Source organism: Seriola aureovittata, chromosome 16 (genome assembly GCF_021018895.1).
Source record: "Seriola aureovittata isolate HTS-2021-v1 ecotype China chromosome 16, ASM2101889v1, whole genome shotgun sequence".
Lineage (NCBI taxonomy): Eukaryota > Metazoa > Chordata > Actinopteri > Carangiformes > Carangidae > Seriola > Seriola aureovittata.
The window spans coordinates 22,979,757-22,989,880 of record NC_079379.1 but is presented as its reverse complement, the minus strand read 5'-3'; the positions used below and the strand labels follow the sequence as shown (position 1 = coordinate 22,989,880).

The window sequence follows — 10,124 nt, the reverse complement described above, 5'->3', positions numbered from 1 at the left end:
CAGTTTCGTTGTAACAAGGCTCAGGTGTTGTTCTGTTGCTGCCGGTGCGTGTTTACTGTTTGGATCTTGCTGATTTAGAGTTTGGAGACACATAGAGCAGGCAGCTCGGCCACAAGACGAGAGGTTTCCAGCACGGGCAATTAATTTCACTCTGAAGCCTCTGGCTGTATTTAACCCTTTCTGAATGTATCCTGTAGTTACTTCTCCCATCTTTGCCCCCCTCATTTTTACAGTTCACTTTGATTGTCTCACTTCAAACTTCCCCAAATATTCTTCCTACTGCACAGCTTCCAAACTGCAGAAGAGAAAAGAGCGGAGTTGATAAGAATATAAAAGTAAGAAAAAAAGTAAATAAATAAAGCGGTTCAATGGACTTCTAAACGACTGAACCCAAAGAAGATACTGGAGCAGACGATTCCCTTTTGCAAATTTAATGATCAGGTTTTAACGACTAGCAGTTTGACTCACACTGCCTCTTCTTCAAATAATAACGGCATACATTTTTAAAAAACTTAAATAACCTCTTCCAGGCAGAGAACAGTCCTCTCATTGGTTAACAGGGCTGGGAGGTAATCAATCACCGAGCCAATATCTTGACAGCTCTTTCAAGAAGGAAGGTGCTACAGTGTGAAACAATAAAACAGCCCAATATTACTCATAACTAGCAAGTTACACAATCATATCTTAAAAGAAGCAACACTATACCATTCTGCTTGGGACCCAGATTAAAGGTAACATGAAAGGCTCAGCTCTCCATTAAGCCAATGCGATTCAACTGTGTTTAGTGCATCCAAAATAATAATAAAAAAAAGCTTCTCTTCTCAGAAAGTTATTGACAATATCTCCTCTTTGAAATTTTTTCAATGCCACAAAAAAGAAAAATATGAGTGATGCAGTCGAGCTATGTTTTGCTTGAGCACTGTGTCTCGCTATTGCATGTTCCATATTGTGACCATGAACAGCAGCCATGTTTTCAGGGGTGTGGTCAGGCCTGGCCTACATAGACCGTCCTAAAATAAAAATCTAATTAAAATGTGCTATTATTGAACATCATGGAAGCAACAGCCAGTATGGCAATTAATGCAGCATTACCCTTTTTTTTTTTTCTCCATGAGACTATATGGGAAGCTTGATGTAACGAATTTCATATTAAAAAGCAGGAAACTCTTCTTCTTCTTCTTTTTCTTCAAGTTTGATTAGAAACACAATGTAAATATGTTTTAATATCTTTTTGGGCTCCATTTTCCCTGTCTCCATATAAAGTAGCCTACACATGGTTTTCTTTGATGGTGACCATGAACTTTGATCCTATTACTCCTATTGGACTCATGCCTGTGTTGAAACAGGTGATGTGTTGCTCCGTGTCGAATCTCATGCTGTTCAACTGGGAGCTTTCTGGACGCCTCTTAATCAGTGATGGGGCAGATGGAGGGGTGAGGAGGGAAATGTCCAGACACATTAGCTCCAGCCTTGTTTCCCTTCATGTTGGGAAAAAAAAAAAGATGTTAGCGGAGCTGGATCTTGTTATGGGGACCTGGGGTTTTTTTTTTTTTTTTTTTGCCATAACATATGGTCAGTGCTGCTGGTCTCCCGTTTTCTAATGCCAGGACTTCGCAGTTGAGTGACTGCGTTTTGAGACAAAATCAATCATGCAGTTTAAGTAATATTACGACTCAATCATTTCATCTGCGCTTTTAGGGAAATTTGCAGACGGGGTGCGAAACATTTTCCACTGTGGACCGATATAAAGCTTTGAAGCTGAGGAAATGACAAGCTCTAGAGAGAAATTGCTGTCTGAACTCTGCCGCAGTGTTGGACATGTTCTGCTCTCCAGGGTTCAATAAGTCCGAATCTATTTTTATTGTCTGACTGTAGATATCTTTTTTTGTCAGCACCTCACCTCACCTCAAATCACCCCACATCTTTTGCCACTATGTTTTCACTTTAATCCTCTGTGCTATTTCTGTGTCAAGCATGACATTCTTTATTTAATTTAAATGGCGAATCAAAGAGTTGATGATCGTTAGAGTAAAACTTGGGGTGCTATAAGTGGCAGAGGAAATCATAACCGTCAGCAGCACTTACCACTGGGCTGCAGCTGACACAACGGCCGCCCTGCTGAGGGTTCTGGTGTTGACCCTCTTGGTCAGATCGGCACACAGACTTTCGCTTTATTGATAATTGCGTTGCCAAGCTCACATATGCTCTCAAAAATTATTTGGCATCAAAAATGATGCTGGAAAACCAAAGAACATTAATTTAAGCCTGTCGTTAGTTTTCAGATTGTGAGCCAGTGGGGCCATTCGTTTTAAATAACGGTCACAGAGGACTGCTTCTGCTTGTCATTTAGGAATCAGAGGGAAAAGGCTCCTTTGATCAAGTAGTAAGTAGTAATAACAAGTGTAAAGAGGGAGCGCTGGTAGTGAAAGCAGCCTGGCTTTTAATGGTGCAGTTGTCAGAATGTGAACAAATACATTATAAACTAAAAACACAAAGATGTAGAAAGTTTGTTAGCTTGGTTTTCTATTCTATCATTCGGCAAGGTTCATTCTATATAATTGCACTAGTCTCCACCAGATTTGTTCAGCTGGGCAAGAAAAAGATTGTTACTTCATAATCCAGTATTAAAGTCTGACACCTTGGTAAGACAGTGAGGAAACTGAAGAGCTAACCTTAGAGACCGTCTCAAAAGTGTATGCAGAATGGAAAAGACAGTATTTCAGGTTTTTGTCAAGATTTTCTTTGTATATTTTGATTTTGTTTCTGTATTTTGTATTGAGCTTCCTTTGTAGCCTACAGACCCTCCAGCTTTAAAACATCTATAACCAATATATTGTAATACTATTTATTTTTTTGAAGCAGGTCACAGACAGATTTTTCCCTTCAGTTCTATGGAGCATTTTAGATTTCTTTCACCAACTTTACTGTTTCGGTTCAGTCTCACCAGTCTCACTAGCAGCAATAGTAAGCAACAGTGGTTAGCAACAGCAGTGTACAAAGTCAGCAGCAACAGTTAGCAACAGCAGTGTACAAAGTCAGCAGCAACAGTTAGCAACAGCAGTGTACAAAGTTAGCAATAGCAGGTCCCAACAGTAGTGTAGAAAGTTAGCAATAGCAGTTAGCAACAGTAGTGTAGAAAGTTAGCAATAGCAGTTAGCAACAGCAGTGTACAAGGTTAGCAGCAACAGTAGTTAGGAGGAGGAGGGTGAATGTTGGTCTTACATTCATTAAATTCATCCCAATGTTGCTCCATGTGTAAATCTGCAATGGTTAGCCAACAAATTTACCATATTAGTTTAAAAAAATCTAACATGTTAACGTTGCATTTGCAGCTTCTGTCCGCTGCCCAAGTGGCACAAAAATTAGTTATTGCAGGTTTAAAGAAAAATAAAGAAATATGGCACAGTGCTATTCTAGTCTTGTTTGATTTCCACAACTAATTTCCACACAGGCCATGTCATAATGTTGGAAGGTCGCTAAACGTATAAATATAAATATGAGGAAACAACTGAAGCAATATGCAATATAAATATAAATATGGACACGGGAATGAAAACCGATATTTTTGCGACATAAACATAGTTATAAACTTGGCCTCACACCCCTACTGTGCAGAGAGGGTGTTTGTGTGTGTCAATAAAGTAAAAGTGATGAGACGGGGAGGGTTGTAAACAGAGGTAAATCAAAGTCAGAGAGAGAAAAACAACAATATTGTTTTTTTTCGTCAACTGCCTCTGTCTCATGAAGCCACTCCACTGCTGGAGCTCGAAATTGTCTACGAAAGAGATGAGTTGGAGGCACTGTGAAGGACAAAATGGAAAATAAATCCAAAACTCTCCCGTACATGTTGTTCCCTATTTTTTTTTCTATCAACTTGTTGACTGCAGTGAAGCTACGTGGTGATTGATGGCGTGGGTGACGTAGCGAGGGGCTATAGGATTTGCAGACATGCTGTATTTACAGCTCGAGGACGGTTGCGCCTTAACTTTAACTTTATCTCCCTGGCGTATCATTTTGCCTTCCTGGAAAGTTGGTAAAACAATGTTTATCCTCATTTCAAAGGCAGAGAGTTGGAGCTCGGAAGAACAACTGTTGGCGCTCAGTCTGCTCCGCCATTGACTGGGGAGAGGGGCTCATGTACACAAGTACACAGAGTTTTATTCCATTCTGTTTTATAGCAGCGTGTCAGCTCGCTGCTGGAATAAAAGAATCAATCAGCAGCAACACTGAAATATTTGTGCTCCTGAAAGTGATGTAATTGTTGGTAACAGGAGTGCTTCGAGGTGCGTTTGATGTTGCGAATACACAAAGAAAACACAGAGCACATTCCCGTTGTTGATGCACCTGAAGGCAACAGACGGTGCAGCTTTGATTTATGTGTGGCATCATATTACTTTGCTGGTGGAAGGACTAGAATAAAATACAAAAAAAAAAAACCCAGAGAGAGGAGGCTGTGTGTGTGTGGGATGGGGATTGATTTGGCTAAATAAGCATCAGCGGTGAGCAGGTTGCTCTCTAATCAGTAATAGAGCCAATTAGGCAGGTGTCTTGGTTGGCTTGGTTTATGAGAGAGAACATTATCAACCCTAACAGCTTTTCTTAAATAGTATTTTTATAAGTGCCTGAGAGCAATTATGGTGTGTAAATATGTTTGGTTCTGCATTTTGCCTTTGTTTCTTTTTAGCTGAGAGGGAGGGGGGAGTGACTGAAAGAAGAAGAAAGCGCTATAGACCAAGGGCGGGACTCGCTGCTTAAGGAAGTGTGACTGAGAGAGCGAAAAAGTCCACTGTGGTCACATCAATAGTCGCTGCTCAGTGTTTCGCCCCCCCCGGGAGGAAATCTGGTTGGAGCACAGATGCTGTTTGAAACAGATGCTGTTTGGCTGGAGAAATGTGCACTGCAGAATTCTCCCATCAGATTATTGTCCATTTAAAAACACTGCCCTCCAACCTCTGGCAGCCAGCTGTTGTGCCGGGTGAATAACAAAACTCAAGCTGGGTTTGTGCTGATGAAAGCTGCTGTGGAAGCCCGCGGTGGCAGGTTTGATTTATAGTCCAGGCATCAGATTTCACCCACAGGTAGCACCGCCACAACACTAGACGGATGTACTGTATGTGACCAGCTTTAATTATGCTTTAATTATCGTCTCCATGGTAACTGGGATTTGCAGTATACAGCGATGTTGAGACACACACACACTTATTGAACTGGAGTTACAGGATAGCTTTTAATTCACCTTGTCTCATTACTGACAGGGAGACTACTGCTGCACGAGAATCTATTGATATTTCGAACTTTTCTCTTTAAAGTTTAACACTTTAATTCAAGTAAATCATCTACATCATCTCTGTTAAGAGGGGGAATTACCGCTAACAGCTCATGTGACACTATAGATCTTTATGAAATATAATAAATATTATAAGTTTATCAAGTTTTTAATGTAGAGTCGTAATATGAAAAGTGACTAGTAAATGTAAAAATATAAAGTATAATATAGCTTTAAATCAAAATACTTGACCTCAAATTGTAATTGTGTGTAGATGTAAATGTCTCCCAGTGACACAAAAAGCCATAGTGTTTATTCTCTGGGGACCATGAATGTCTGCAAAAATTTCATTGAAATCCATCCAATAGTTGCTGAGATATTTCAGTTTAATAGTGTGGCTAAAAAGTAAATCAAAAAACTTTTTATGTAACCACAATATTTCTGAAAAATGTTTTATTTTGTCCCTTTTAAAAAAAAATTTTAATATATATTTAATGAACTTTTTTCTCTTCTTTATCAATTTCTGTTTCATCTTTGCAAGATGAAACATCCCTTTCAACTCTGTTTCTTACTGGGACGATTATGTGTTTAAATTTGAATGAACGGGGGGGGTCGTCCAAGCCTTGGCAGGGTATCCAGCACTCATGCCACTGGCTTGGCAGGCCTGGACGCAGTCTGTCTCATCCCCCACCTACGAGTGCAGAAGACACAGAGACCTTCTTGGAACAGACATCAAGTGGTGCAGGTGGCAGGGATAACCCAGGGTAAATCTAGCCTGTAGCTGGCATCTGTCTCAACCCGAGCGTTATTTATTTTATTCCTCCTCTGAAGGGAGAAAAAAAGAAGCATTTGTAGCCAAAGGCAGCTTCAGCAAAGTAATATTCATTCACCGAAGCTGTGAACTTTGACAGCAGCAATAAAGTTGTGTTCATTCCTGCTGATGAAACTCTCAGTAAAATAAAAAACTTGTAATTCAGTTGAATGTGAGAATCTTCAAGTAATTAACTGGCTGCAATACAAACACACCTCTGTATGCAAAGAGAACAACTTCATTCATCGCATCTCCTGTCAAGCTTAATTTTATAATTAAGAAAGTCATTTGATGTCCTGATTCTAACTCAGGCTCTTAACATGAACACAAGACACAATGGAAGTTTATCAGACTCAAATAAAACCATTTTCCACCATTGTCTTGTTTAATTAAACTTTTGTAATCCCCAAATGTTTTAAAATTACATCTGCATGCAGAGCGGCCGTCTGCTGTTTCAGGATAAACTAAGAATAATTTATGATTTCTTTGATGAAGTCCCTTCTTTGAATGTTAAAATTAGAATTAGCTTTGTTACAATAAACAATCTCTCAGTCATTTACCTGGTGAAATAGGCACTTCAGGTAATGTAAACTTTAGAATCGGGGGGGAAATGATCTTCAACTAATTGGAAATAAACTGTGGATCTCCTGGGATTTTAGGCAGAACGAAAAGAATAAAAAACCTCCAGTGAGCAGCAGCTCTGCAGAGAGAGAGAGAGAGAGAGAGAGAGAGAAAGAGAGAGAGAGAGAGAGAGGTCAGAGGAGCATGACCACACTGGTTTGCACTGACTGACAGTAAAAGGTACGGTCAACACTGATAACCACCCAACCAGCTGTGGGTGAGCAGAGAAGCATCAGAAGGAACGACATGTCGAACCTCGAGGTGGATGGACGACGACAACAGCAGAAGAACACGTCAGGTTCCACTTCCTGTCAGCCGGGAACAGAAACCTCAGCAGCAGCTTCAGCTTCAGTCCTCTGTGTGGCCTTTCTATGGACTCGTTCACATGCGCTCCTTTATGGGGCTCCACCTCCGAATAAGGAATTAGAGCAGATTAATACGATGAAGCCAATCAATATAATATCAGAAGCTGTGACTTCTCAAGCACAACAATTAAATGTAGAATGTATTAACTACTTATACACGGTAACATGAACAGTGGAGCAAAGGAACAGTTTAAATCAATAGCTAATAATAAAAACTGTTTAATACCAATTCTACAGAGAAATTTGATGATCATGATATTACTTAACCTCGACTTGAACCCGGTCACGAGCAGAGTTAAGTTCAGCCTACTGTGAGTTCTGCTGTAGCTGGTCAGATCCTGCAGTAGTTGGTGCCACAAGCTGGGAACTTCTTCACAGTAGGACTCTGGAGGTGGGGGGTGTTTGGTTTCCCTGGAGACGACCTGTAGTTACCGGGCAACTGGCTCCACCAGTTGTCTCAGCTGTTCAGCGCTTGCCAGTCTGTCAGCGGGCTTTTCTCCGCTGGCACTGTTGATTTCTCTGTACTGTAGGCGGTCGGGGGGGGCAGATCGTGTCGGCTGCTCGTCCTCTTGCAGGTTGATGTAAAATAAAGCTTTCGATTACGCGACTTAATGTTTGCTAGATAACTTGAGGGGGGACTGGTGTCGGCCAGATGTTTCAAAAAACCTTCAAAACAATCTTGATAATGATTTAAAAATTACAAAAAAAATATTCTGAGGCAAAAAAACAAATTCAAACGAATGGTAGAGCTGCATTTCTTCCCACAGAGCTAAAGCCGATCTGCATGTGGCTTTGGCGTACTGATGTTAGCGTTCACCTCGCAGCACCGGTGTGACTAAACACAGCCTCACAGCCACATGAAATAGCATTGCTCTACTGTACTTACCACGGCTGCACACACAAGGTTTCACGCAAGAAATATATGACTAATATTCGATTTGCACTCACTTTTGCTTTTTACCTTCAAGCACTGTTGGATGTGGTTGTAGCAATGTGGCTGCATCCCTCCTCCTCAGTAATTGCTGTGGTCATGGACTGAATGACAGCCAGAACTATGATGCATAAATGAGATCCAAGTTGTTAGAAAAAAAAAAAAAGAAGATTTTCCTTGAAGCAGCACATTAAGGAGAAAAAAATGAAAAGACTGAATTATTATTCCTCTTGTGTGCGCACTCTTGAGAAATTTCATTCATTCAAGATTTGGAGATTTTCTCTTCAGATGAATTATCCCAACACCGGCTCACTTTGACTCTCATCTACTTGCATCGTAAAATAATGTCACGGCGTCAGTGAAACTTGTTTCCTGCAGTATTCATGGCGTCTCTATTCCGCGTTTCCATTACTCCGAACCCTAATCAAATTAAGATTACTTTAAAAATCAGATTGCCTTTGAATACTGAATGCACGGCTGGACTGCAGACAGTGTTCTCTGAGCGCAGTGGAGTCGGACGTCACCCTCTCCCCTCCGGGCACAACTTAATATTTGATATGTGCTACTTGCACTGGGTTTGATTGGCTTGCTCCCTGTTAGTGTTTAACTTCTTGTGAGCCTCACGGTGATTGCTCTCTTTTTTTTTGGCCACTTGTCCTCACAAGGTTTCAGGAAGTCGCACAGCATGACGAACTTTACTGTGTGACCTCCTCCCTCTAATGAGAGCACACCTCTGCCTTTGATATTACAGCCCTCTGGGCGGCACACAGTCAGATTTTGGAGCAGATTTTGTCTCATACACACTCTAGCTAATGAGACATCCCTGTGGCTGCACCGGTCCTGCTTTATGAGTTTACCTGCGATTTTCTCATGTTTAAAATCAGGCTGAGCATCGACTATAGAAACCAGAAACTGCTCATTAATTTGCTTTCCTTTCACAGATTCTCTTTCAGGAGACGAATATTTCTGCTCTGTGTTTTGGGTATATTCCTGACAAAAAAATTTTTTTTTTAAATCACTCAGCCATGGAGTTTAAGTGCAGACTCTCTCCGTCTCTTGTGAGGTTTCTGATGCAGTCAGTGGGGTATACAATAACTTAAGTCATTCTTCGGTTCCCATCTTGCTTTTTAAAAAAAAAAAAAAGAGAAAATGCCCTGGATATCGTTTTTAATGAGGATGATGGTGAATAGTTGTTGGCTCTGCATCCAGCCAGGAAGCCTTTAGGTGTGTGTGTGTGTGTGTGTGTGTGTGTGTGTCTGTTTTCATAATTCATAAATGCAGTTTCTGCTGATGTGGGTGCATGAGGTGAGCTACAACGCCAGAGTGGCCATTGGGGAAACTGGGACTTTTCCCAATGGGCCTCCTCAAATTGGGCATGTGTCTCAATGTGGAAAAAAATAAGAAAATAAAAAATAAAAAATGAGAGAGAGAGAGAGAGAGATAAATGTGGCCGTGTCGTGCTGATCAGCCCAGTGGAGCCCTCACGTCTCTCTCCTCAGCTTCAGCGTTCTGTTCGGTTGCCCATGCTCCGCCCACCTGCGTAGCGTTGATGTGTCTGTATCTTCATCATGGTTTAATCACTGAGGCAGCAGTGGACTGTCGCTGATTTGTTTTACATGAAACAACAAATTAAAAGAACAACAAAACATAAAAAGGTCCGTCTGAAAAAGCAGAAAATCCACATTGCTTCAAAGAGTCGTGCATCTGTTCAGACCTGGCACCAACATGCGTCCTCAGTGATCCGATCACAGGTGGTCAGTTCACACCTGGCTTTAAAATGCGTCTCCACCTGCGTCTTGAGTCACCACCTGTTATCGGTAGTAGAGTAGTCGGTCCCTCAACCTGGACCAGGACGTTCACACTGCTAGATGAATGTGACCACATGTGGACCAGACCACCTCCTAATGTCGGCTCTCAAACGCGTTCCTCAGTGTGTCTTGGTGCGTTCACACCTGAACTTAGAGCTGACCACCTGTGGTCGGATCAGCTGACACGGATGTTGGGGCCAGGGTGGGTTCAGGGCCATAGTCCAGGATGAACAGCAGTCAGGTTTTACAGCATATGCGGTGGGCAGAACGGGAAGTTTGTCAGAGTTTAGGAGGTTAATGTTTCGTTTTCTGCTTTGGCTTC

General features: G+C 41.4%; 1 long non-coding RNA gene across 1 annotated transcript in view; it reads right to left on the bottom strand.

The window, feature by feature from the left end:
* Nucleotides 1-496: 496 nt before the first annotated feature.
* The window catches only part of LOC130183368 (uncharacterized), a 40,643-nt gene continuing 31,015 nt past the window's right edge, over nucleotides 497-10,124 (bottom strand). Inside the window, exon 3 of the long non-coding RNA XR_008829823.1 lies at nucleotides 497-1,478. This is a non-coding gene — a long non-coding RNA (uncharacterized LOC130183368). The remainder of the gene's footprint in view (nucleotides 1,479-10,124) is intronic.